Source organism: Rhinoraja longicauda, chromosome 29, assembly GCF_053455715.1.
Source record: "Rhinoraja longicauda isolate Sanriku21f chromosome 29, sRhiLon1.1, whole genome shotgun sequence".
Lineage (NCBI taxonomy): Eukaryota > Metazoa > Chordata > Chondrichthyes > Rajiformes > Arhynchobatidae > Rhinoraja > Rhinoraja longicauda.
In genome coordinates this window covers 27582987-27607336 of record NC_135981.1, presented here as the reverse complement: position 1 = coordinate 27607336, position 24350 = coordinate 27582987, and positions in this window count along the sequence as shown.

The following is a 24350-nucleotide window of genomic DNA, read 5'->3' as shown; positions in this document are numbered from 1 at the left end:
CCTAGTGTGTAGGATAGTGCTAGTATATGGGGTGACCGCTGGTCGGCACGGACTCGGTGGGCCGAAGGGCCTGTTTCCACGCTGTATCTCTGAAGTCTAAAGACTAAAGTAAGACAGGGGGTAAGGTGTGGAAGGATACGGACCTAATGCAGGCAAATAGGATTTGTGTAGGTGGTAAAAAGGTCAGCGTGGATGATGTGGGCCAAAGGGCCTGTTTCTGTGTTGTACAGCTCCATGGCTCCAACAATGGGCACTTTTGTTGGGGATTGCTGGAGGATATTGATATTGATAACACTCACTTGGCAAGTGAGTTTATGACACCAAATCTAAAGTTTCATGGTGATTTGCCGTGACCACTTGCACGGCACATTTGCCGCTGAGTTATTGATGAGAGTGCATGAGAGCAAGCCAAGGGATGGTGGCATGGACCTTTCGTTATCAACCACTCACCACGTTTTGCTGCCTCACCACTGACCAAGAGCGGGACAACATGGCTACCCAAACGGCAATACAGGTGCTCCTCAACGTACGTTCCGATTAACCCATCGCAAACCGAAAATATCGTACATGGAAATGCATTTAGTGCAGCTGATCACGTGGCCGGACGCAAGCTGCGGGTCGCTGCCGTTGCCCAGCATTTCCACCATTGCAGAGTCGAAATATCGAACGTGGAAGCATCGTTAGTCAGGAAGCATCTGTACCAGGAGCCTGACCAAACATGAGTAGCACCCAGCCTGAATCTCAAACAAATGCATATATTCTTTAAAGAGAGCAAAATCCTGGAGGGCAATATTACAAGGGCCCAAAACAATGCAATATGAATTTGACTGGAGTGCTGGTGCAGGATTCCCAAAACGCTCATTTGGAATGGAATAGGAATGGAATACTTTATTGTCACGTGTGACTGGGCACAGTGAAATACTTTGCTACACACACAATGTATACAAATAGCAGCCAGCCACGGCACTGACAACGTTACAAAGCACGTGGAGCGCCTTTGTTCTCTCCCCCCCCCCCCCCCTTCCCACAGCGGTCCCCCCACGCTGGTCCACATTGTCCTTTGTTCTCCCCCCCCTCCCCAATTGTCCATTGTTCTCCCCCCTCCCCCTTTATGGCAGTCCCCTCACGTCGGGTCCTCCATTGTTCTCTCCCCCCCCCCCTTCCCACAGCGATCCCCCACGCTGGTCCACATTGTCCTTTGTTCTCCCCCCTCCCCAATTGTCCATTGTTCTCCCCCCTCCCCCTTTATGGCAGTCCCCTCACGTCGGGTCCTCCATTGTTCTCTCCCCCCCCCCTTCCCACAGCGATCCCCCACGCTGGTCCACATTGTCCTTTGTTCTCCCCCCTCCCCAATTGTCCATTGTTCTCCCCCCTCCCCCTTTATGGCAGTCCCCTCACGTCGGGTCCTCCATTGTTCTTCCTCTCCCCTCTCACGGTGGTCCTCCCTTTCATCGCCCGTCGAAGCATCGCCACTGCCGTGAGGCATCGCCGCCGCCGAGGGCTCACCGCTGTCGACGCCCCACTCCACGCCTACACGGTGCTGACCCAGGCCCCAGCCATGGGCTCCGCCGGCCGCTCCACCGACCCGGACCCCGACCCACGATGCCCGGCTCCTCCATGACCCGCAAAGCCCCAGCCGCATTCCCAGACCACTGCCGTACAGGGCTGTAATGTTGAGGCTCACTAAGGCGCTGGTCAGGGCGCATTTGGAGTACTGTGAGCAAATTTGGGCCCCATATCTGAGGAAGGGTGTGTTGGCTCTGGAGAGGGTCCAGAGGAGGTTCACAAGAATGATTCCAGGAATGAGTGGGTTAGTGTATGATGAGCGTTTGACAGCACTGGGCCTCGACTTGCTGGAGTTTAGAAGTTTGAGGGGGGGCCTCATTGAAACTGACAGAATAATGAAAGGCATAAGGAGTAGCCAACACTGCCCTCGCAGCTGCGTCTTGCCTGCAGTCCGTTGTCTTTTGTGTTTTTGTTGTTGTTTTTGTCTTAATTGTAGTTTAAATATGATGTAGTGTTTGTGTTTGTGTGTTATGTGTGGGGGGGGGGGGGGGTGGGAACTGTAACATTGTCTCTCCTGTACGGAGACCCGACCTTTGTTTCTGTGTCGTGTCTCCGTTCCCGCTGCGGCCTACCACCGGCCATGCACCTGGAGCTGGCGGGCTCGGGCTGGGACCACCCGGTCTCTGGTTCGCAGAGCCTGCGGCCCGGACTCACCACCCACGGCGCTGGCTGCCTTCGGATGCTGCGGGAGCGACTGCGACTCGTCTCCGGAGGCTTCGGTGTGGGCCGCGTGGACGTCGGAAGCCCGCAGGCCCCTGGGTGGGGGCCGACATCGGGAGCTCCGGCAGCAGCAGTGTCTTCGCCCGCCCCGAATCGCGGAGCTTGGGTCGGCCCGCCGTGGACCTTTCACTGTCCGGCACGGCCTGAAATAGGCCGCGGGATTTTCTCCGCCCGGCGGGGGCTTCAATGTCGGGAGCCACGACCGCCCCGATGTCTCTGCCTTAGAGTGGAATTCTCTGCCTCAGTAGGCAGTGGAGGCCAATTCTCTGAATGCGTTCAAGAGAGAGCTGGATAGAGCTCTTAAGGATAGAGGAGTCGGGGGGGATGGGGAGAAGGCAGGAACGGGGTACTGATTGAGAATGATCAGCCATGATCACAATGAATGGCGGTGCTGGCTCGAAGGGCCGAATGGCCTCCTCCTGCACCTATTGTCTATTGTCTATTGATGTGGCAACTTCAACAGCCTGACCGCGGGAGAAGACGGCAGGGGAAGAGAAAATACATTCTGGCCTTCCATCACAGTGAGGAGGTGACTGGAGGAGACTCACTGTGATGGATGTTTCTTTTGTTTGGTGTTGGTTTATGATTGTGTGTGTTATTGCATTTTTATTGATTATTGTTGAACTGCGGGTAATTTTTTCATTTCACTGCACTTTTATGTGTATGTGACAAATAAATTGACTATTGTCTATTGACTATTGAGATAGAGTGGATGTGGAGAGGATGTTTCCACTAGTGGGAGAGTCTAGGACCGGAGGTCACAGCCTCAGAATTAAAGGCGCTCTTTTAGAAAGGAGGTGAGGAGGAACTTCTTTAGTCAGAGGGTAGTGAATCTGTGGAATTCTTTGCCACAGGGGGCTGTGGAGGCCAAGTCAGTGGATATTTTTAAGGCAGAGATAGACAAATTCTTGATTAGAACGGGTGTCAAGGGTTATGGGGAGAAGGCAGGAGAATGGGATTAGGAGGCAGAGATCAGCCGTGGTTAAATGGTGGAGCGAACTCGATGGGCCGAATGGCCTAATTCTACTCCAATAACTTGTGAACTTGTGAATTTGTGGAATTCAATTTGGTTTGTTTGAACAACGTTATTAGAAAGCAATCCTTCTGATGGCAATCAGGCCAGGGGCACACTGCATGCATACAAATCTCCCCAAAGTGAGGTATCTTGTTTAAAGATGATACACAGCAATTAGAAGAATATATTAGCAATAGCTGGGAGCTGGAAATCTGAGACAAAGAACCAGAGTAGATGAAGGGAATTAATGAGTACATTGTTTTAATCAAGAACTTATTTATGAATGGGGCAGCACAGTGACGTAGCAGTAGAATTGCCTTCTGACAGCTTCAGAGTCCTGGGTTCGATCCTGATCACGGGTCCTGTTTGTACAGTGTTTGGATGTTTTCCATGTGAGCGTGTGGGTTTTCTCTAGGTGCTCTGGTTTTCTCTCACATTCCAAAGCTTTCAAGGTTAATTGGTTTTAGTAAGTTGTGACTTTGTCCCTCATGTATAGGATAGTGTTAGTGTACAGGGTGATTGCCGGTTGATGCAGGCTCAATGGTCTGAAGGATCTGTTTCCACACTGTTCCTCTAAAGTCTAAAGTTAAATGTCTAAACTTATTACTGCATATAAGTCGGATTGTTCCTTTTGCGATGGAGATGTCTGCGAACTAGTAGACAAACAACTTCAATAGACAATAGACAATAGAAAATAGGTGCAGGAGAAGGCCATTCGGCCCTTCGAGCCAGCACCGCCATTCAATGTGATCATGGCTGATCATTCTCAATCAGTACCCTGTTCCTGCCTTCTCCCCATAACCCCTGACTCCGCTATCCTTAAGAGCTCTATCTAGCTCTCTCTTGAATGTATTCAGAGAATTGGCCTCCACTGCCCTCTGAGGCGGAGAATTCCACAGATTCACAAGCTGTTGAGTACACAAGAGCAGTCGAACTTGCATGTCCTATTGATGGAAGTGGTATCAAAGAATGCTAGAGAATTAAGCTTATCACAAGCAACTATTATAGAAAGATAGACACAAAAAGCTGGAGTAACTCAACGGGACAGGCAGCATCTCTGGAGAGAAGGAATGGGTGACATTTCGGGCTGAGACCCTTCTTCAGACTGGTTAGGGATAAGGGAAACAAGAGATATAGACGGTGATGTGGAGAGAGAGAGAGAGAACAATGAATGAAAGATACGCAAAAAAGTAACGATGATAAAGGAAACAGGCCATTGTTAGCTGTTTGTGGGGTGAAAATGAGAAGCTGGTGCGACTTGGGTGGGGGAGGGATAGAGAGAGAGGGAAGGCCGGGGAGACCTGTGCACTTCTTCCCACCCTGCTTCCTGCAAAGACTCTGTCCGCCGTTCCGGGCAATGGGGAAAAAGCCACACGGTTGTAGGGTGTGCAGTTGGACTTTCGCCCAGCTGCCGGGCCACTGCGCATGCATAGGGTCGAGCTGTTGTTCAGGTGCAAGGTGTAGGGAAAGGGCCGGCACTCCTCGAATTTGGCGATGCACCGACACAGGTGGACAGGCTAGGCTAAACCTCCAGCGGACTCCTTCATCCCCGCCACGACGCCTGGAAAACAAGGGCAATAACCACACTCTTTCCTCATCAGCTTTTTCCCTATTTGGGCACAAGATATAAAAGCTTTGCAATCACTTATCACCAGATTCAAGAGCCGTTTCTTCCCCACTGTTATCAGCCGGCGGGAATGTTTAGCTCTTGTGACCTACGACCTGCGCATGCGCGGTCGAGATACCAAACTCGCTTATTTAGAACAGCCAGTTATTTTGGTTGTCAAAGGACAGGTCACGTTTTGACACTCTGTAGATTCAAGGCTGAGACAAGCAATAAAAGCAATTTCAATGGCAATTTGGAATGGCAACGGATAATGACCTCACGGTTTGGGAGTTCATTCACATGAGGAACAGTATTAATACAGGCAGTGCTTTCAACAATCAGACTAACTTTCAAGTATTGGCGTTGATTAACAAGCAACGTGCTGACATGAAACATTGATATTGCTGTAGACTACAATCGCAAGTCGAGACACTTTTAGCAAGACCAGCCGGATACCATCAAGCACGGTTGGACTGAACGTTTAAGGTGATGTTTTACGGACAATAGGACAGAGCATACAGCTCAACAAATTGGACCGTGAGGACATCTACCCATGTTTAATTGTTGAAAGCAGGCCAACGTGGGGCAGCACAGTGGCACAGCGGTGGAGTTGCAGCTTTAGCACCCGAACCCTGGTTTGATCCTGCCTATAGGTGCTGTCTGTACGGAGTTTGCAGGTTCTCTCCATCTCCACATAAATTTTCTCCGGTCCCTCTGCTTTCTTCCCACTTTCAAGGACATGCAAGTTTGTTGGTAAATTGACCTGTAAATTGTAAATTGTCCCTAGTGTGTTGGATAATGCTGGGGAAGAAACGGCTCTTGAATCTGGTGATAAGTGATTGCAAGCTTTTATATCTTGTGCCCAAATAGGGTGATCGCTGGTCGGCACGGTCTCGCTGGGCCGAAGGGCCTGTTTCCATGCTGCATCTCTAAAGTAAGGAAAAGTATAGTGTAGGAACGAGCTACGATACGGGTGATTGCTGGTCGGCACGGTCTCGCTGGGCCGAAGGGCCTGTTGCCAGGCTGTATCTCTAAACTAAACTAAACTTTAATGGGGATGGTGCCGCGATGGCAGCCTCGTGTACAGTCTGTCTGTCCTTTTCGTCTTTTTTTTGTTATTTTTGGTGAGTTTTTAAAGTTTGTGTTAATGTTCTCTGGTTTGTTTTATGTGGGGGGGGGGGGGGGGGTCGGGGGAAATGTTTTTTCAATCTCTTACCTTGCCGGAGATGCGATTGTTTTCCGGATCGTTTCTCCGGTCGCTCTGCAGCCTAACATTGTGGAGCTGGCGGCCTTGCTTGAGACTGACTTTGAGCCCTCGTGGGGCCGTGGACTTACCATCTAAGCGTGCGACTCCTTGCCTGGGATCGACGCTCCAACTGCAGCCTGCGGACTTTAACATCGCGGAGCTCGCAGTCTCAGGTCAAACGCTCCAAGCTGCACGAGGTTCGACTAGCCCCGACCCGGGGTAGATCGCTCGACGCAGGGGAGCAGAGATTCCCCCCCCGATGCAGGAGCTTGAATTCCCCCAACGACGAAGGCCCGCCGTCGGCTACGGGAGTCAAGGTCGCCCCGTCAACGGAAGGTTTGAGGCCCCCGACCGCTGGAGGACAATGAAGGGTTGAACTTTTGTTCGCCTTCCATCACAGTGAGGAATGTGGAGGAGTCACTGTGGTGGATGTTCATGTTAAAATGTATTTTGTGTGTCCTGTTGCTTTTTATTGTTATGGTTGTATGGCAAATGACGTTCCTCGTGTGTTGCAAAACATACTTGGCGAATAAAGTATGATTGGGATTGTGATTGATTGTGACTGTCAATGTTAACAAGCTAGGTTGGAAGACTTGTCAGCATTGATACTCAATAGCATATTGTTAGAAAGGTTTTTTTCAAAGACAGAACGCTGGCTGGGCAAGGTGCAGTGTGCACATTTCCATCAGACCAGATGGAAGGCCAGTTATTTGCAAGCCCAGGCCTGGTGTGCTGCAAAGAGACAACTTGAGAACGATCTTGATGGAGTGAAACACATGTTACGTTATTGACTACTACCCATTTGGGCCTTGGGCAAACTAAAGAGTGCATTAGTGTGGTGACTACAAATTCAATGTGGCGGCACGGTGGCGCAGCGGTAGAGTTGCTGCCTTACAGCGAATGCAGCGCCAGAGACTCAGGTTCGATCCTGACTACGGGCGCCGTCTGTACGGAGTTTGTACGTTCTCCCCGTGACCCGCGTGGGTTTTCTCCGAGATCTTCGGTTTCCTCCTACACTCCAAAGACGTACAGGTATGTAGGTTAATTGGCTGGGCAAATGTAAAAATTGTCCCTAGTGGGTGTAGGATAGTGTTAGTGTGCGGGGATCGCTGGGCGGCACGGACCCGGTGGGCCGAAGGGCCTGTTTCTGCGCTGTATCTCTAAATCTAAATCTAAAAAATCTATAACAATTAGGAACTGCGCGAGAAATGTCCTTTTCACAAATTTACCAAAATGTGAAGTTTTCACTATAATGGTCATTTCCCAATGAAGCCCTCTATTAACTATTGACCAAGCAAACGTTGAATGGAACGCTTGGCTCATGTATCATTACTGAATGCATTCTACTTCAGCTGGGGATTACATGTGTACAGTATGTCATAGTTTACCTGAAGAACTTGTTGCTAACAATGGCGCTCAGTATTGGTCAGTTCCATTATCAAACCTTCTGAAAGGGAATGGTGTCAAACATGTTTTTACTCGTTCATATTGCGTGTCTTCAAATGGAGGAGCTAGAGAGTCTTTCAAATAGATCGTGAAGCTCGCCAGACCAAGTCTTACCAGGGTGGCATGGTGACGCAGCGGTAGAGTTGCTGCCTTACAGCGCCACAGACCTGGGTTCCATCCTGACTACCGGTGCTGCCTGTACGGAGTTTGTACGTTCTCCCCGTGACCTGCCTGAGGTTTTCTCTAGTGTGCTCCAGTTTCCTCCCACACTCCAAAGACCTACACGTTTGTAGGTTAATTGGCTTCTGTAAATTGTACACTGTCCCTAGTGTGTGTAGGATAGTGCTAATGTACTGGTGGTCTCTGGCCGGCACAGGCTCGGTGGGCTGAAGGCCCTGTTTCTGTGCTGTATCTCTAAAGTCCAAGAAAATGTCTGACGTTTTGTTGGGACAGTCTAAACTCAGTATGAAACGTTGCTTCAACAAGTGGCGAGGAACTCTGCACACTGCCATGGCCATAAGAATGTGAACTTTGTTGAATCTTGCAGAGGGTTTGGCTTTTAAAATGCAATAGCAGTGGGTGAGTCAAAGGCAAAGGCATCACTGTGATACCACTCGGGAAGAATGTGTCTTCAAGGGAAACAACAATGTCGATATTCTTACCCTGCCTGCAAGGTGACCTCATGTGAGTGGAAGGTTCTGTCTAAAGTAGATAAATATTTGGTGGAAATGGCTGGCAGGCTCGGAATTATTTATGTCAACCCAATGAACTGTGCTGCCAAGAACCAAGGTGGTACGGTGGTGCAGCGGTAGAGTTGCTGCCTCAAAGCGCCAGAGGCCCGGGTTCAATCCTAACTACGGGTGCTGTCTGTACGGAGTTTATACGTTTTGACATGTGGGTTTTCTCTGGGTGCTCCGGTTTCCTCCCACGCTCCAAAGATGGACAGGTTTGTGGGTTGATTGGCTTTGGTAAGAAAAATGGTAAATAGTCGCTAGTGTGCAGGATAGTGTTAGTGTAAGGGTGATCGCTGGTCGGCACGGATTTGGTTGGTTGGACGCAGGGACTGTTTCCGCGCTGTATCTCTAAATTCCAAAGTCGAAAGAACTTGTTGGTGGACTTCTCCATCGTGAAGTTGTGCCTTATAACTTGTGAGTTATAGCCAGCACTGACTGCAGAGAGTGAAGGACAAAATCTAAATCATTTTGAGAAACAAGCAGAACCTTCCTTGAGTTCAAATCCAGAATCAAGCAGACAAATGCTCATTCAACATCAGCTTCACAGCGAGAGGTAAGGTGTTTGCCAGACCTTCTACCCGTGACCGCGTGGGTTTTCCCCAGGTGCTCCGGTTTCCTCCCACACTCCAAAGACGTTCAGGTTTGTAAGTTAAATGGCTTTGATAAAAATTGTAAATTGTTCCTAGTGTGAAGGATAGTGCTGGTGGTGATAGTGAAGGAAGGTGGTGTCGGCACAGTCCCAGTGGGCTGAAGGGCCTGTTTCCATGCCCTCTAAACTAAAGAACAGTCTAATGATAGGTCTTGACCTGAATCGCCACCTATTCCTTCTCTCTAGAGATGCTGCCTGACCCGCTGAGTTACTCCAGCATTTTGTGTCTGTCTTAAACTAAAGCACTGGTCACTTCGACAAAGTAGACCCCATCAGCCATCTCCTCCCTTGGGGAAAACCAAGGTTAAAAATTACAACAAACTACAAGTTAAAAGGATTGACACCTACCTGATGTGGTGCCCAGAGTAGGCTTTTACAGGCATTCAGCTGACACTGTGGAGCAAACAGAAACTCATCCAGTCTTTATAGTGATTAACTGGAACGCGGAGTGCGTAGGTTTTTTACTGAGCTTTTATTGCCCCTAGAAAAGATAGGAACAGAGCAAGGAGGAGTGTGCCCTTTCATGAGCGAGATGTTGTGATCCGAATTTGGCTTTTGACATCAATCAGCGCCGCATATCTTTGGGAATAAACAAACATATGTTCAAACACATCATGGTGAAGGTGGTCTCTGTAATCGGCTGTGTTTTGGTATAATTTAACCGTAAGTGTGTCATTAAAGTATCGCCTGCTCAGACTCTGAGGAAAGAGCAGGCAGTCCACAGTAAACAACGGAAAATCACCTCATCCTTAATCCCTGAAAGAAATCTTTGTATCAAGTGCAATCCTATTTTTTAAAAGTTTAATCCTCTGCCTTGATTTCCTTCAGCATCATCGCCCTTCAAACAGCAAGCCAAAACAGGAGGGGGTGGGGAAAGGGAATTGCAACAAACATCTTGCTCTTCATGTTGCCACCTGCCTGGTTTGGACTCCACAGTCTGGTTTTTCTCGGTGCAGCGGTTACGAATTTCTGGTAGCAAATTGGTTCCGCTTCATTCTTAATCTGGTCTGTTTGATACCAAATGTGTCGGAAGGAACTGCAGATGCTGCTTTACACCGAAGATAGACACAATGTGCTGGAGTAACTCAGCGGACAAGGAGCATCGTTGGAGAGAAGGAATGGGTGATGTTTCGGGTCTGCAAAGGCACTTCTACCACTTATTTCTCGATCTGCCTCAACATTAGGCATTAAAGTATTCAACGGATTTACGTTATCAGAACTGTAAGCAGCAGAACTGAAGCAAATAGTTATCAGGCTGATAAACATGGAACTGGGCAAAGCACATTGCCACAGATGAGGGGAGGGGGAAGGGATTCATTTTGTTGAAACAATATTGACCGTGATAGTTTGGCCTAAAAATTAATTTATTCCCAAACGGGAAACTGAAAGCATCAGGCACTTTGCTCCAGCAATTGACTGCAATCTTCAGTCACAAGTCCAGTGCAGGGTGCAGGTATATGTTTTCCTTAAAATGCTTCCTCATATCCCAGGGATTGCACTAAAGAAAATCTCTGATAGAACTTTACAGAGCTGCCGGCAATAACACAGCGCAAAACCCACTGGGATCCGCCCCTTGGACGATCCATATTACAAGCACACGCATGTACACACGCACACACGCACACACAGGTATATGCACATGTACACACCAACACACACTTACACAGATACACACACACACACACACACTCACACAGACGCACACGCACAGGTATACACACACAGACGCACACGCACAGGTATACACACACATGCATACATGCGCACACAGACACACACACTAACGCACACAGGTATACACACACATACACACCAACACACACTTACACAGATACACACACAAAGATGCACACTTACACACACACATACACACACTTACACACAAACACTTACTCACACACACATACGTACATACACATCACTGACCCACACATACACACACACATAGTCACATACACACTCGTAAACACACATACACACGCATACACACACACACACACACACACACACGTGCATATACACACACATAGACACACACACAGACACGCACACATACACACACAGGTATACATACACATACACACATACATACAAGCTTAAACACCCACATACTGGCACATACACACATAGACACACATCACTTACACACACTCACACAGACACATGCACACATTTACACACTTATACACACACATACAGACACACATGCAGAGACACGTCTGAAGAAGGGTCTCGACCCTCAACCCATTCCTTCTCTCCAGAGACGCTGCCTGCCCCGCTGAGTTACTCCAGCATTTTGTGTCTACCTTTACACATAGACACGCAGACACACACAAAGCCACGCACAGACACATACACACACATGTACACACATGTACACACAGATACACACTTACACAGACACATGGACACACACTTACATAGACAAACGCAAAGATGCACACTTACACACACATACACATAATTACACACAAGCACATAGACACACACATGCATATACATACGTACACACATACACACACTCACACACTTACACACACACACACACACACACACATTTCCACACACAACAATCCTGCAACTGATAATGAATACTTTTGTGCTAAACATGGCACACACACAGAGACGCAGGTCGGAGGAGAATCCCATATATCTCAAAGTGATCGTGAAATGTCAGAATAGGAGATGGCGGTGAGAGAGGGTGTGCCGGGAGGGAGAGCGTGGTAGGTGAGTGGTCTGGGCAGGGGCAGGAACACTGCTACATAATACAACATACCACAGGAAGAGGCATCTCAACCTGACAAGCCATGAGCCCACCAACCCTACACGAGCTATCTGTATGTATCATTCAAAAGTTCATAACTGTTAGCAGCAGAATAGACAATAAACAATAGACAATCGACAACAGGTGCAGGAGGAGGCCATTCGGCCCTTCGAGCCAGCACCGCCATTCAATGTGATCATGGCTGATCATTCTCAATCAGTACCCCGTTCCTGCCTTCTCCCCATACCCCCTGACTCCGCTATCCTTAAGAGCTCTATCCAGCTCTCTCTTGAATGTATTCAGAGAATTGGCCTCCACTGCCTTCTGAGGCAGAGAATTCCACAGATTTACAACTCTCTGACTGAAAAAATGTTTCTTCATCTCTGTTCTAAATGGCCTACCCCTTATTCTTAAACTGTGGCCCCTGGTTCTGGACTCCCCCAACATTGAAACATTCTGGACTCCCCCAGAATTAGGCCATTCAGCCCATCAAGTCTACTCTGCCATTCAATCATGGCTGATCTATCTTTCCCTCTTAATCCCATTCTTCGGCCTTCTCCCCAGAACCCCTGGCACCCGTGCTAATCTAGAATCTATCTATCATTGCCTTAAAAATATCCATTGACGGCCTCCACAGTCTTCTGTGGCAATGAATTCCACAGATTCTCCACCCTCTGACTAAAGAAATTCCTCCTCATCACCTTCATAAATTCCTCCTCATCACCTTCATAAAGGAACGTCGTTTAATTCTGAGGTCTTGACCTCCCGCACTAGTGGAAACATCCTCTCCACATCCACTCTAACCAAGCCATTCACTATTCGGTAAGTTTCAATGAGGTCGCCCCTCGTCCTTCTAAACTCCAGTGAGTAGAGGCCCATTTTATGCTGCAAGACCATAGCCACTCGTTCCTTGTCTTTCTGCCCAGCCAGACTGTCCCAGCATCCCCCCGTCCCTCACATTCCCACAGTCACTGGCAGTCAAATAGTGAGCCCCCCCCTCCCTCCTCCTCTGCTGCATACTGACAACACACTGACACACACAGGCAGTACAGCAAGGGATTTACCCCACACGATTGCCCCTTTCAGCAGGGCCAATGTCTGCCAGTCCATCCTTCCTGCAGGTCTGGAGGAGCATTGCAGTGGGTGCTCCCTGCAGGGTCGGCACGGTGGCGCAGGGGTAGAGTTGCTGCCTCACAGCGCCAGAGACCCGGGTTCCATCCTGACCACGGGTGCCGTCTGTACGGAGATTGTACTTTCTCCCCGTGACCGCGTGGGTTTTCTTCGAGATCTTCAGTTTCCTCCCACACTCCAAAGACTAACAGATATGTAGGTTAATTGCCTTGGTATAAATGTAAATTGTTCCCAGTGTGTGTAGGATAGTGTTAGTGTGCGGGGATCGCTGGTCGACACAGACTCGGTGGGCCGAAGGGCCTGTTTCCGCGCTGTATCTCTAAACTAAAAAACACTAAGCAGGCTTGTAGTTTCTCTCACACACAACTACCAGGCGTCGTCCACATCACACCCCCCCCTTCCTGGAATGCCTTTCATTACCATTGATTTAACTGATTGAAAGGTAAAGCATGGAAACTTTGTCCATCAGCCCACCAAGTCTACAATGACCATTAATCATCCTTTCATATTAGTTTTACATTAACCCACATTCCCACCCTGCACAATTGGGGCAATTTACAAAGGCTAATTAGCCCACAAACCTGTACGGCTTCAAGGTGTGGGAGGAAACCAGAGCACCCAGAGGAACCCCACGCGGTCACATGGAGAACGTGCAAACTCCGTACAGACAGCACCCGAGGTCGGGATTGAACCCGGGACTCTGGCGCTGTGAGGTGGCAGCTCCACTAGCTGCCCCAGTGTTGGACACTACCCACCAAGTGTCTGGTTAGGTTGCCATGTTATTGTTTCTGCCATTTTTATTGGCTCACCAGAATAATCTGCAGAGGGAGAAGATTGTGCAAGAACACTGTGGTGCAGCGGTAGAGTTGCTGCCTCACAGCGCCAGAGACCCGCGCTCCATCCTGACTACGGGTGCTGTCTGTACGGAGTTTGTACGTTCTCCCCGTGACCTGCGTGGTTTTCTTCGAGAGCTCCGGTTTCCTCCCACACTCCAAAGACGTACAGGTTTGTAGGTTAATTGGCTAGTCAAAATTGTAAATTATCCCCAGTGTGTGTAGGATAGTGTTAGTGTGCGGGGATCGCTGGTCAGAGTGGACCTGGTGGGCTGAAGGGCCTGTTTCCGCGCAATCTCTAAACTAAAGTAAACTAAACTAATGTTAGACATTGTTATGTCGTGATTGACCCTGTTGCAATGAAAATAATAAGCACTGTGGTTTCTGGCTCGTGTGAATCTTGTCTGGTCTAATCGACACAAGGAACTTCAGATGCTAGAATGTGGTGCAAAAAGCACAAAGTGCTGGAGTAACTCAACAGGTCAGGCAGCATCTGTGATCCAGAAATGCTGCTTGACCCGTTGAGTTACTCCAGCATTTTGTGTCTACCTTCGATTTGAACCAGCATCTGCAGTTATTTTCCTACGCATCTTACTGAGTTACTCCAGTACTTCGTGCTTTGGGTTCTACTCTGATATACTGTATGTTTCAAAGAGAAACATGGAAGAAGAAATTACATTTGAATTCTGTTACTTTTCAATACACTCCTGTAAATGTTGCTCTCTTTGCCAGTTCTGTTGAAGGATTTACGGCCCAGAACGTTAACTCTATTCTCTCTCCACGGACGGTGAGTGTTTCTGGGATTTTCGGAGATTGCGAAGGAAGCACGTTGGACAACTGGTTGGGGTGTTGGGTGAGGCAGAGGGAGGGTGGTTGGGAGATGGTTGTGGAGGGGAGCAGCAAAAGAAGTTGTACGGATATAATAATAATAATAATAATAAACATTTATGTTTTATAGCGCTTTTCCAAATGCTCAAAGACGCTTTACAAAAACAGTCAAGACATAAAAACAAACAGACAAACTATCCCGACGGATAGTGTTGTTAAAGAGATATAACATTGATACAGACCGCTAACTCATCAAATCCATGTCAAGATTCAAGCACCATTTTTATACTAACCTTACCCTAACCAATCTTATTTGATTCAGTTTTTTGAAAAATATATGAAAAATATGCGAAATGAATATGAATCTCAATTCAAATCTTTTTTATTGTGTTTTGATTTTAAATACAAAATAACAATGATGTACTTCCTTTAAAACTGTATCTTCCTTGTGTTTTGATTTTAAATACAAAATATAAATGTATAATTTGTTTGAAATTGTTTGATATGCGTCATGGCGCCTTTTGATATGTGCTCGCTCCCCCTAACTTTAGGACCTGGCTACGCCCCTGGTTCTGAGCACCATGTTCCAGGAAAGATATTGTCAAGCTGGAAACGGTTTAGAGAAGATTTATGAGGGTGTTGCCAGGACTAAAGGGTGTGAGCTATAGGGAGAGGTTGAGTAGGCCGGGTCTCTATTCCTTGGAGTGTAGGAGGATGAGGGGTGATCTTATAGAGGTGTATAAAATCATGAGAGGAATAGATCGGATAGATGCAGTCTCTTGCCCAGAGTAGGGGAGTCAGGGTCTAGAGGACATAGATTTAAGGTGAAGGGCAAAAGATTTAATAGGATTCTAAGGGGTAATGTTTAAGAAACAGATAGACAGGTGCATGTATAGGACAGGTTTGAAGGGATATGGGCCAAACGCAGGTAGTTGGGACTAGAGCAGCTGTTGGACAGTGTGGGCAAGTTGGGCCACAGGGTCAGTATGACTCTCTACTTATGATCTGCTTCAGCATTTGCAGCCATTATTTGCACGTTAAAGTTCTGCTGGAGCATTATGATTCACTGTGAGTTTTTTTTAGATTTTTCTAGATTTAGATTTAGATTTAGAGATACAGCGCGGAAACAGGCCCTTCGGCCCACCGAGTCCGCGCTGCCCAGCGATCCCCGCACATTAACACTATCCTACACACACTAGGAGCAATTTTTTTAACATTTACCCAGTCAATTAACCTACATACCTGCACGTCTTTGGAGTGTGGGAGGAAACCGAAGATCTCGGAGAAAACCCACGCAGGTCACGGGGAGAACGTACCAACTCCGTACAGACGGCACCCGTAGTCAGGATCGAACCTGGGTCTCCGGCGCTGCATTCGCTGTAAGGCAGCAACTCTACCGCTGCGCTACCCTGCCGCCCGTGCTACTTCCACTTCGCTTCGCTGTGATACTCCACTACGACATATTGGCATGGCAGGTGTCCAACAGCCTGTGTGTAGCACACCATAATCACACAGGATCCATAGACTTGGTTTGCCATCAAGTTTTATTGCATTACACAGCATTCAGTGGCGGTGAAGTATCTCCGTTACTGGACAAATGGTTCAGAGGTCTGAACTCAGACATGAGTTTAAATCTCATCTCTTCCAGCTTTGCCCTGTGCCACTCCCACATCAGGCAGTAAATCCCTTCCTGAGAACAGCCCTGGTGAGCACACTATGCTCATGACTGCAGTGAAACTTGAGGTGTAGATACTGATGGTAACCAACCTGTACGTTTTTGGCATGTGGGAGAAAACCGGAGCACCCTGGGAAAACCCACGCGGTCACGGGGAGAATGTACAAACTCCGTACAGACAGCACCCATAGCGAGGACCGAACCCGGGTCCCTGGTGCTGCAAGGCAGCAACTCTACTGCTGAGCCACCGTGCCACATGCATTTTTGTTTCAAGGCCTTCTAACAAGAACCTGCACATCAGTTTATCCATCACTGCCTCCACTGTGAAGCTAATGGCATAAGTCAGGACCACAACAGAGTGGGAAACATCAGTGGAAGGGAGTAGTGGGGCATCTGGAGATGAGTTTCAGTTTAGCTTATTGTCACGTGTACCGAGGTACAGTGAAAAGCTTTTGTTGCGTGCTAACCAGTCAGCAGAAAGACAATACATGATTACAATCGAGCCGTTCACAGCACACAGGGTAAAGGTTTAGGAGTGTGGAGCGATTGTAATATGTGATTGTAGATCAGCTTCTGTGGCCAGCACGCAAATAGTTGGCTGGGTTGGGTACCATCTCTGAAGGTATTGAACACTCAATGCAGTGGGGACTGTGGGTCAGACAGTGACTGGGCTGGTGTTAGGTTGCTGGTTCAGGGACAGGTGGTGCTTTGCTGGACAAACATATTTGTGCGTTGACTGGGAGAGGGAGAATTCTACAAAACCATGGTGCGATGAAATCCAACTCCAAGGGTCACTCTTGATGCAGCGTAATGGACTTAGGTTCAGGTTTATTATTGTCACGTGGACTGAGGTACATGAAAGCTTTGTTTTGCATGCTATCCAACAGATCAGATGTACCATACATAAATACAATCAGGTCAAACCCGAGTATAAAAGATAGAGCAAAGGGGGAGATACAGATGCAGAATACAGTTCTCAGCATCGTAGCGCATCAGTTCCACAATATTTGATGTGTGACATTTTGAGCCATTGAATAATAGGCTTGAGGGAGCAATGGTAGAGTTGGACTCATGAAGATGTCAATGGCAGGCCTGGATTTGCACTGAGGCTAATTAGCTCACAGACCTTGTGCGAGTGTTTTGCTTTCAATTGTTCTTCGTTGAGCCAGTACCATTTCTCGACCCTTCCATAAAAACTGAAAGGAGAGAGATTTGGACATGAATCAATAACTAAAAAAAAATTTGAAATAACAACAGCCTTTCTGTTTCCCTTTCTGTTTTTTAAAAATTTGCTCATAAACAAGTTCTGCGTGGTGAGCCAGCTCTTTGTAAAGGTGTCATAAAGATTACAACCTTCCATTGTGTGGTTTACACATGGTAAGCTGATTTAGTCGGATAAGGCAGATGCTGTGTACTGGACCTCTGGTTCCCCTCTCCCCTGTCTCCCAGATTGATGAAGAGCCTCGACCCAAAAACATCACCTGTCCCTTTTCTCCAGAGATGCTGCCTGACCCACTGAGTTACGCCAGCACTCTGTGTCTATCTTCAGTGTACTGGCTAATCAGGTCCATAATTGGCCTGATTACTGGAGACATAAAGTAGTGATGGTTTCTGATAGGATGTCTGTGACCAATGGTATACCTCATGGATCAGTGTTTAATTTACTTTAGTTTAGTTTAGTGTATTTTAGTGTAGTTTAGTTTAGTTTAGTTTAGTTTAGTTTAGTTTAGAGATACAGCACGAGAACAGGCCCTTCAGCCCACTGAGTCCGTGCCGACCAGCAATCTCCACACAGTAACACTATCCTGCACACACTGTGGACAACTTACATTTATACCAAGTCGTTAACCTACAAATCTGTATGTCTTTGGCATGTGGGAGGAAACCAAAGATCTCGGAGAATACCCACACAGGTCACGGGGAGAACGTACAAACTCCGTACAGACAGCACCCGTAGTCAGGATCGAACCCGGGTCTCTGGCACTGTAAGGTATTGGCTCTACCATGACACCAAGACCATTGCTGTTCACGATATACATTAACCACTTGGATGTGAATGTAGGAGGCATGATGAGTGAGTTTGTGAATTACATGCAGATTAGTGCAAATTGGGAATAGGTGATGTTTCGGGTTGGGACCCTTCTTCAGACTGAGGCATTTCCCCACCTACATTTGATATCTCTGATGCTTGTGATTGACCTCCCTCCCATCGCCAGGTATAGATGCAGGCAAGTCCGCAGTGGAAACTAGTGGAAGTGAAGACAGGCCACCACTCACGATCGTGTATGTAAGCAGCGAGACCACACAAAACTATCGAGCTTCCTGAGAGTCGCCCATTAACCAGAAACAAGGAACTGCAGATACTGATCCACACTAAACTATACAAAGTGCTGGAGTAACTCACTGGCCAGGCAGCATCTCTGGAGAACATGGATAGGAGATGTTTTGGGTCAGGACCCTTCTTCAGACTCACAAGTGACATTTCGGGTCGGGACCCTTCTTTAGGCTTATCCATGTTCTCCATGGATGCTGACTGACACGTTGAGTTACTCCAGCACTTTGTGTCATGTTATGCCCATTTAGCAGCATGGTTTCAGGGCAAACTGGGCATGTAAAATGCATCTCTTCAGTGAGTAAACAGGTAGTTCTTTTTGCAGAACCAGTGGAATATTTATATGTGTAGGAAGGAACTGCAGATGCTGGTCACAAGGTTTGAGATTGACCCCAGTACTTCCAGAAGCAGATTGGAAGAAACAAACAGGTTTGATGGAAAGTTTTGTATTAATTCCACAGTATTTTATCAAAGAATGTTTCCATTCAAGCTGCCGCAAACTGCTTTGAACTGATGACCAAACTGAGATTTTCCACATAAACTAATCAAAATGGTAACATCACAATGATGTGATTTTAATGGCTTTGGTTTACTGCTGATCTGTTTGTTAATCTAAGGTCAGCTGTTTTCCAGATGCAGCGGTAGAGTTGCTGCTTTACAGCGCCAGAGGCCAGGGTTCGATCCCGACTACAGGTGCTGCCTGTACGGAGTTTGTACGTTCTCCCCGTGACCTGCGTGGGTTTTCTCCAAGATTCCTGTTTTTTCTCCCACACTCCAAAGACGTACAGGTTTGTAGGTTAATTGGCTTGGTATACAGTAAGTGCAAATTGTCCCTAGTGGGTCTAAGATAGTGTTAGTATGTGAGGAATGCTGGTCAGCACGGATTCGGTGGGCCAAAGGGCCTGTTTCCATGTTGTATCTCTATCTAAACTAAACTATAAAGTAATACCTATCTCCCATTCCTTTTCAATATAGTTAACTGCTGTTACAGTCCATGGAATTACTCAAATGTTTACTGTGGCAATCTGAGTACTAATCTTCAATTAATTTCCTCTAACAAGCAATGGAATTTGACTCCGAGATCAATGGCCAAGCACTGGTGCCTGGCGTGTAATTGTTTCCCCTCTGTCTGCTCACTCATTCCCTTAATTGCATTTCTTAAAAGTATTCTGAGCTCAGATGCAGGATTGTAATCCCCTGGATAATGTTCGTCAGTTTTAGTGCAGGAGTCTACCTTAAGAAAGACACAAAATGCTGGAGTGATTCAGCAGGTTAGGCAGGAGCATCTTAGATTAGTTTATAGATACAGCGCAGAAACAGGCCCTTCGGCCCATCGTGTCTGCGCCGACCAGCGATTCCCCACACATGAGCGCTATCCTACATATTAGGGGCATTTTACAGAAGGTAATTAACCTACAAACTTGTACATCTTTTTTGGTGTGTGGGAGGAAACCGGAGCACCCATAGAAAACCCACACAGTCTTGGGGAGAAGGTAGAAACTCTGTACAGGCAGCATCTGTAGTCAGGATCAAACTTGGGTCTCTGGCGCTGTAAGGCCACAACTCTACCGCTGCGCCACCATGCTTGCCTGAACATAATCCATATCCTTCCATTCACTGCACATCTCTGCCTCTCTAAATGTTTCTTAAATGCCTCTAATGTATCAGCCTCCTCCACCACCCCTGGCAGCATGTCCCAGGCCCCCACCACCCTCTGTGTAAAAAACCTGCTCTGCTCAGTTCACCTGCTTTGCCCCTCTCACCTTAAAGCTAGGCCCTCCAGTATTTGATTTTTCCATCTTGGGAAATAGGTTTGGTCCACCTTTTCTGTGCCTCTCATAATTGTATCCACTTCTAACAGGTCTCCCCTCAACCTCCGGTGCTCCAAGAGAAAACAATCTAAGTCTGTCCAACCTCTCTCCCTGTAGCTAATATCTCCTAATCTAGGGTCTGAAGAAGGGTCTCGACCCGAAACGTCACCCATTCCTTCTCTCCTGAGATGCTGCCTGACCCGCTGAGTTACTCCAGCATTTTGTGATACCTCCTAATCTAGGCGTCATTCTGGTGAACCTCCTCTGCAGCCTATCGAAAGCCTCCAGATACTATAGACAATAGACAATAGACAATAGGTGCAGGAGGAGGCCATTCGGCCCTTCGAGCTGAATACTTCCTGCATTTGGACAATCAGCAATGCACGCAACACTCCATATACAGCCTAACGAAAGCTGCCTCACGACCTCTTGACTCTTACAGTCATGCCAGTTTAGTTTAGAGATACAACATGGAACAGGCCCTTCGGCCCACCGAGTCTGCGCCGATCAGCAATCCCCATACACTAGCACTATCCTACACACACTAGAGATCATTTACAATTTTTACTGAAACCAATGAACCTACCAAACCTGTATGTCTCTTGTGGTGTGTGGGAGGAAACTGAAGTGCCCGGAGAAAACCCACGCAGTCAATGGGGAGAATGTACAAACTCCATACAGACATCAAATATAGTCTGCATCAAACCCGGGTCTCTGGCGCTGTAAGGCAGCAACTCTACCACTGTGCCACCGAGCCACCCTCAGGCAAGTCTCAGTTTTTTTCTTAACAAAGTTCTTTGCCCTCCCCCCTTGTACATCTGCTTCAGCAAACATCACCCGTCGTCACACAGTGTTCCATACCCTATGTCTAGATAGTCAAATAGCTCTCATTGCTATGGCTGCAAGGGGAACTACCCTCTCGATCATAATCAAGCCTCTCTTAGGAAAGTACCGGCTGATATATCTGAGGCATAAGGAACTCAAGGTGTGTCTACTTAGAGTTGCCCATGCGTACAGTAATGCACATCTGACAGAATAGTTCATACATTCTTATACTTCTAGGGTGTGGGCTGGTTTGTCTCTTTATGGAATATGTTGCTCGGCGTGGGTCAGCTAACTGCTGCTAATGTAACAACATTTCTAATTCAGTGAGAATGCTTTGAACTGCACAAATGTCTTGAGCGTTTGCCAGTACTTCTTCAATCCTCTTAAAGGAAGTTCAGAGAACTCTGGTTCAGTTGTTTCTGCAGGAAACAAAACAATTTCAATTCAATATAACTCATCGTGTGTAGACCAGTGACCCATTTTCAGATAGAATTGTTTGAGCTCTTGTCACGTAACAATCTGTTTAAAACTATTAAAAGACTTCTCTGTCTAATTGTACAGACATGGCCTTGTAGATTGCCAGAAATGTTGCTTATATAACTTGTCACATGGTCAAATTAGACTGGTCACAGCAGGAGAATGACTTTGCCAGAAACACATGATCCCGCCATTTTGGGTTTTCTGACCATTTCATTCAATTAAAAGATTTTTTAAATGCTTTGGCCAAAGTATGAAAACAGGAACTAAATGGAAAGAGTAAGTGTAACCTGCTTGAAATCCCAGACCCGCCCCACCGTTTATGGTCCTTTTGCTGAACCATTATAGTTCGCTGAGAGATGAAAAGTGAGGACCAGATCCTCAATATTGGTCAGCACGTTTAATTGATTTTGAAGGAATGTAATCAAGAATCCGATCGACCAAACTGTGCAGATCTGTGTAAGAATATAACTGCAGATGCTGGTACAAATCGAAGATATTTATTCACAAAATGCTGGAGTAACTCAGCAGGTCAGGCAGCATCTCAGGAGAGAAGGAATGGGTGACATTTCGGGTCGAGACCCTTCTTCAAACTCTGCAGATCTGATCACTCTGCAGATCTGTTCACGTTCTTGGTGGCAAGAACAGGAAAGCAGACTATTACCTGAATGGTGGCCGATTAGGAGAAGGGGAGATGCAACGACACCTGGGTGTCGTGGTACAACAGTCATTGAAAGTAGGCATGCAGGTGCAGCAGGCAGTGAAGAAAGCGATTGGTATTTTGGCATTCATAGCGAGGGGATTTGAGTATAGGGTCAGGGAGGTTCTGCTGCAGTTGTACAGGGCATTGGTGAGACCACACCTGGAGTATTGCGTACAGTTTTGGTCTCCTAATCTGAGGAAAGACATTCTTGCCATAGAGGGAGTACAGAGAAGGTTCACCAGATTGATTCCTGGGATGGCAGGACTTTCATATGAAGAAAGACTGGATAGACTCGGTTTGTACTCGCTGGAATTTAGAAGATTGAGGAGGGATCTTAAAGAAACTTACAAAATTCTTAAGGGGTTGGACAGGCTAGATGCAGGAAGATTGTTCCCGATGTTGGGGAAGTCCAGAACAAGGGGTCACAGTTTAAGGATAAGAGGGAAGTCTTTTAGGACCGATATGAGAATGTTTTTTTTTACACAGAGAGTGGTGAATCTGTGGAATTCTCTGCCACAGAAGGTAGTTGAGGCCAGTTCATTGGCTATATTTAAGAGGGAGTTAGATGTGGCCCTTGTGGCTAAAGGGATCAGGGGGTATGGAGAGAAGGCAGGTACGGGATACTGAGTTGGATGATCAGCCATGATCATATTGAATGGCCGAAGGGCCGAATGGCCTACTCCTGCACCTATTTTCTATGTTTCTATCTATTTCTGTTCCTCTGTCTTAGAATCATCGAGTCATGCAGCAAGGAAACAGGCCCGATCGCCCATGTCGACCAAGATGCCCCATCCACCCTGGTCCCATCCGCCCCATATCCCACTAAACCTTTTCTATCCGTGTATCCATGTATGTGTGACATGCACAGCCATGTATGGAGGCGTAGGCATCATGTGGTACGCAGGAACATTCTGTCATCATTAACACAAAATTCAATTCTACATGGATGGTGAGCTTGGTTCTGTGGAACACACAGCAGGCTTCTAAGGCATGGTATTGTTTATCTCTTTGTGGAATATGTTGCTCAGTGTTGGTCAGTTAACGGCTGCTAATGTAACATAATTTCTAATTTGATTGGAATAGATTGCACTGCACAAATGTCTTGCGCTCTCACCAGTACTTCTTTAACCCCTTAAAGTAAGTTTGGAGAACTCGACCAGTTCATGGAGCCTGATGGATGTCTCTGTAGTCTTTTACTAACCTTTTGGGCAGCACGGTGGCGCAGCGATAGAGTTGCTGCCTTACAGCGAATGCAGCGCCGGGGACCCGGGTTCAATCCCGACTAGGGGTGCCGTCTGTACGGAGTTTGTACGTTCTCCCCATTTCCTCCCACACTCCAAATATGTACAGTAAGTAAATTGGCTTGGTAAATGTAAAAAAATTGTCCTGAGTGTGTGCAGGATAGTGGTAATATGCGGGGATCGCTTGTTGGCGTGGACTCAGTGGGCCGAAGGGCCTGTTTCCGCGCTGTATCTCTAAACTAAACTAAACTGCAGACACTGGAATCCTGAGCAAAACAACAGAGGCCTGGAGGAACTCAGCGGATCAGGCAGCGGGTGTGGAGGGAAACGATGAGAGGTTTGGGTTGGGACAGTCTGAAGAAAGGTCCCAAAGTAAAAAGGCGTCTGTCTGTATCCCTCCACAGATGCTGCTGGGCTGCTGAGTTCCTCCAGCACTTTGTCTTTTCCTAATCCTTTAGTTCACACTGCACAGAGGGTGCAGGAATTTCCCCGTCTGAATTAAAAGTGCAAAGCTAATCTGTCGCACAAAATGCTCTGAATCTCTTCCACAAAAGGATCTTGGTCTGGGACCTGATCATGGCTCCCCACACACAACTGAATTAGAGTCAGAGTGACAAAGAGTCGTAGAGTCAAACAAGCCCTTTGGCCCAACTTGCCCACGCCAACCTGCCCATGCCAACCTACACTCGTCCCACTTGCCTGCATTTAGCTCATATCCCTCTAAACCCATGTACCTGTCCAAATGTTT